We start from the raw sequence: 5,368 nt of genomic DNA, 5'->3' as shown, positions 1-5,368 counted from the left end.
CATTTGATTAGTTAATAACTCCTAAATAAGGTAAAAATAACTTTAAAAAGATGGAAAGTTTTTTTTCCTTTATTGATAGACGTTTATTATTTCGTGCTTGAATTGTAAAATTGGTTTGAAACAAAAATATTTGTCACAAGTAGAATTTCTAATCTGAAATGAGCCATTTTTTCAGTTTCATGCTTCAAACTTCTTTTAAAGTGTAAAATTTTTATAACTAATCTCATATTTTATCTTAAAATCCAGTTTATAACATGTAACTCAGTGATTCTTGAGAAGAAGGACAGAACAGGTCTTATGGATAAAGCACAAAATTTGAATAAAATATGCACAAAATGTATTATTTTTATTTATTTATTTATTTTTTTTTTCAAAATATTTGACTAAACTAACCTAGACCACGTGAGCAGAACAATGTATGTTTTCCTGGTGTTTGCTGAATACTTTTCATTTTAAACATTGTAGTAGGTGGATGGTGTCTGTATAATCCCTTGTCCTGGAGCAGAACTCGATACATTATAATAGTTTAAAACAAATAAAGGAATGATACTAAGATAATATATCTCAAGTATAAGTATTCAAATAAATAATTATAAAAGTATCAATAAATTGAATTAAAAATCATTTTTATATATTTTGCAACTCAATTGAAATTTGTCCCAAGTTTTTGTCAACACCGTCAGACATAAAAATAATTTAAAATAATCAGACATTATTGGGGGGGCATCAGAACTTCTGAGGACCCCATGACCTCTTCCTTTCTCTTCCTTTGCTAAGAGGGCTAGCCAGCAGCCTGGGTTGGCTTCTTCAGGTTCTTTAGATTTGTATACATCAGATGCCATCGGATGCCGATACCATGTTGTATATGATGATGATAAAAAAAATAAAAATAAAAAATGGCTAGGCAGCTCTGGTAGGCTTATGTTATTGGGGCCTGCCTATGCAATGCATGGCAGGAACTTGCTGTTCTACACCCAATAAGCGGTCTCTTTATATCTTAATTGGGGCCTGCCCATTGCAAAAAATTTATAAATAAATTTATAAATAAATATTTTATATTTATTTATAAAAAATAAATATAAAATAAATGTTATATTTGTTTTTGTCAGATGGTGTTGACAAAGTTCTGGGTCAGGTTCATTAAAAATTAAATTTTCAAAAAAATGTTCCAACTGGGAGCCTGCACCTTTACCATCTTTACATTTCCAAAACATTTTTTGTCATATTTGAATACATAAGCTTGAGGAATAGTTACATTTTTGGGGGGAGAAAATTGAAACCCATTTTGTCCCTCTTCTCAAGAATCACTGAACTATTAGGATTTTGTTTGACCTTATACTCCGAGCGACAGCTGAACAGTAGAGTTGGCGGCGCTGCCCCTCTGTGATTTGTGTGTTTTTCTCTGCAGGATGAAGGCAGTGCCTTGGTGAGGTAAAGTGATTGTTGTGCGTTTGTGTTATGGTGAAAGAACGTGTGGTGTGCAGGTGGTTTTCGATAAAGTTTGCACCTTTTAAACTTTTTTTAAAAATCAATTGTGTTGTAGTTGTAGAAATCAGTGGCTTGCATAATGTGAGAACAATTATAAATGGCTTTTTAAAAATATAACGGGTCAGGGATGTGACGGATTATTGGGGAAATAGGACATTCAATCTGATTTTTATAACACTATGTGCTAAAATTAGATTTTTTATTTTCTGGCAAAGTCAGTTTGGGATATAAATGAGAACAAAAGAACTATTATTATTTCAGTCACTGTGCTAATAAATGTTGCTGTGTTATGAGAACCAGACTCATGCAACAGCATACACAATGCTGCGTTTGTGCGTGTGTGCACGTTTACAGAGTTACAGAGTTACAGATTAGTTTCAGTGTCCTTTTGTATCAAATTGTCCCTGTCAATGTTTTTGACACAAATTAAAGTTGACTATTTTGATCCGACCTGTTTGCACCATCTCTGTTTGCACCAACTTACACAGTTCTGCTCAGTTTGCATTAATTTATTATTCATTTGCAACTGGTAATATTGTAATAAAACACAAACTTTATTTTCAATATGGAAATTGCTTAGAAATTATAAATAATTGTAAATTCAGGAGCAATCTTGTTATATTGAGAAAATGAGAAACTCAAAACTTGTTAAATCAGAAACCTTCTGGTTATAATGAGGTGAATTTTTCATCTTGTTATGAGATCTAAAAATATGTTTTTGTCAAAAAGGACCATGTTAAAAAGCATAAAGTGACTCACTGACTCCTTTTTTCACCGTTTCTTCTAGACGACTTCTCAAAATCCCAAGCAGTGTTACTGTTTTTCTGCTACTTTTCTTATTTAAAACAGTAAGTTTTAATGTAATATAAATCTTGTTCTATCAACACTTTAAGAAAATCCATCAAAATTAGATTTTTTTTTCTTTTTTTTTGTTGCTTAAACTAGATACTGTTCCTATCAAATTCAGTAAGATTTTTCAGTGATTTGTCACATTTTGTTTTTTAATTTGTGCTTCTCTTTATCACTTTCCATAGTTTTTATTTGTGTTAATTCATGTTTTATGCTGGGAAATTTAATACATTTGTAAGATGAAATTTGTTTGCATTCAAGCTCTAAATGATTATGAACCACCAAAAAGTATTAAAAGGCAGCAAATAAAAACATTTAAAAAGAGACCTTTTGGTCCAGCTGTGAATTTTGATTGATCTGACAATTAACTTTTTGTGTAGTCAATAATTGGGATTCTATGACAGAGGATCAGGGTTATACTGAGAAAAAATAATAAAATGATCAATTTACAAGAATAAACTTGTATGAGTTGAAATAATGAGAAAGTGAATAATGTGACAAAGTCAATATTTGGAGAATGAAGTCATAATATGACTGTTCTCATAACACTACAACTTCAATCTCTCTTTTTTTTTTACTTTATTTAGTATAAATTTATTTTCGTAATGCTGTGACTTTATTGTAATACAACTTTTTTCTTGCAATATAACATTATTTTTTACAATACTTATGACTGTATTCTTGTAACTTAATATTTTTCATTTTATAAGCGTGGCTATAGTAAATGAAGGTTAAATCTTTTAGCATTAATGGTTTTAGAAAACAAAAATAAGCCAATAATCTGCTTGGAAGATTAATCTAGATTATATAAATTATAAATGTACATTGACTCTCACACACCAAGCTACATTACATCGCTGCCTTTGTCATGTCGGTGACTAACATGAATCTGTATATAAGTTCAGATCATCAAAATGATTATTAAGCACATTATTGTGTTTATACCAACAAAAAATAATTGCAGTCTTTTCAAATACAAATATCTGGTGAATTACATCATGTACCGATGACGGCCGCAGTAAAAAAAAAAAAAATACTTTAGTATACTAAATTTTAACATACTTTAGCATACTCTGATTGATGTACTTAAACTGTACTATTTTGGAACAACTTTTTTGTGCTTAGTATATTTTAATAGTATTTAAATAGTATTAAATTAAAATTTTTAGTAGGCTATACTTAGTATACTTAAACGTACTTTTCTGGAACAACTTCAAGTTGTACTTAGTATACTTTAAGTATACATTTTTATGTACTATTCAAGAGCTTGATTAGTATATTTTGAGTGTACTAATTCTGTCATAGAATTATATAAAAATATACTTTTAATATATTTTAAATATACTACTAATATATTAGTAATGTATTTAAATTACACTTAATTTTTAATTTTGATTTTCTGCTATTTCTAATAAAGTACAATTTTAATTATAAGTCTTCTTTACTCCTACTTTCCTATTTTGTACATTACATGCATAACTACACTACATTACTTACATTGTTTTAGGCTACAATTACATGGAAAAATTAATTACACAAGATGTTCAAGGTAATTCAAATATTTTGTTTTATTACCGACATTTTAAAATTGTCCAATTTTACTCACAACTTTATGAACTTTACATAAATTATCATTTGACACGTCAAAAATGAACACAATGAACATAAAAATTTAAGTGTGACAAAAAAACATGAAAGTTATTACTTTAAAGAACAATAATTATAATTACATTGTGCTTTCAATATATTACCATTTTGGTTACACTTTATTTGATGGGTGTGCATAAGACTGACATGACACCTGCTATCCAACTTTTAAAGCAAATTCTCATTAAAATTGTCTCTTACTGAATGACACTTCATGACACTGTTGGTATGTTCCTAACGGCAACGACAGAACATTCCCATTCACTGCACCACTGCACTTTACAGAAACCTACAAAAAAGAACAATAGGGCAATTAGACAGAGAAAGCATTTGTATTTTAAAGAGTACAGAAAAATGGCAAATAAAAAAATAATACTTACAATTTCAAGACGTTGTGGACTCGCCATGTATGTGACATCATCAGAACTGATGATGATTGGGACCGGATGCCTGGGGTGGAAAAACATTTTTGTGTGTCTTCTTTGCCTGTTTATGTTAGAAGTAGAAAACAATTGTTAGCAATGTCATAGAATCAGTTGATGTTGGCATTAACTATGAAGCTGTTTTAAGTGTGGACTTAAGGAGACAAACTACCTTAAAAGCTTTCCATCCATGATCTGAACACATTCATCCTTGTNAAAAATGTTCCAACTGGGAGCCTGCACCTTTACCATCTTTACATTTCCAAAACATTTTTTGTCATATTTGAATACATAAGGTTGAGGAATAGTTACATTTTTGGGGGGAGAAAATTGAAACCCATTTTGTCCCTCTTCTCAAGAATCACTGAACTATTAGGATTTTGTTTGACCTTATACTCCGAGCGACAGCTGAACAGTAGAGTTGGCGGCGCTGCCCCTCTGTGTGATTTGTGTGTTTTTCTCTGCAGGATGAAGGCAGTGCCTTGGTGAGGTAAAGTGATTGTTGTGCGTTTGTGTTATGGTGAAAGAACGTGTGGTGTGCAGGTGGTTTTCGATAAAGTTTGCACCTTTTAAACTTTTTTTAAAAATCAATTGTGTTGTAGTTGTAGAAATCAGTGGCTTGCATAATGTGAGAACAATTATAAATGGCTTTTTAAAAATATAACGGGTCAGGGATGTGACGGATTATTGGGGAAATAGGACATTCAATCCGATTTTTATAACACTATGTGCTAAAATTAGATTTTTTATTTTCTGGCAAAGTCAGTTTGGGATATAAATGAGAACAAAAGAACTATTATTATTTCAGTCACTGTGCTAATAAATGTTGCTGTGTTATGAGAACCAGACTCATGCAACAGCATACACAATGCTGCGTTTGTGCGTGTGTGCACGTTTACAGAGTTACAGAGTTACAGATTAGTTTCAGTGTCCTTTTGTATCAAATTGTCCCAGTCAATGTT

The 5,368-nt window shown here is 30.7% G+C and overlaps 1 long non-coding RNA gene across 1 annotated transcript; it reads left to right on the top strand.

Annotated features, from left to right (window-relative positions):
- Nucleotides 1-1,159: 1,159 nt before the first annotated feature.
- On the top strand, nt 1,160-2,234 carry LOC107833826 (uncharacterized). Its single transcript, XR_001659596.1, has 2 exons — nt 1,160-1,445; nt 1,485-2,234. It is a non-coding gene; the product is annotated as an uncharacterized LOC107833826 (long non-coding RNA).
- Nucleotides 2,235-5,368: the final 3,134 nt, after the last annotated feature.

This window comes from Poecilia formosa, unplaced genomic scaffold (genome assembly GCF_000485575.1).
Source record: "Poecilia formosa unplaced genomic scaffold, Poecilia_formosa-5.1.2 Scaffold464, whole genome shotgun sequence".
Classification (NCBI taxonomy): Eukaryota; Metazoa; Chordata; class Actinopteri; order Cyprinodontiformes; family Poeciliidae; genus Poecilia; species Poecilia formosa.
Note: the sequence above shows the minus strand (reverse complement) of the source record. Positions and strands in the feature narration are given on the sequence as shown.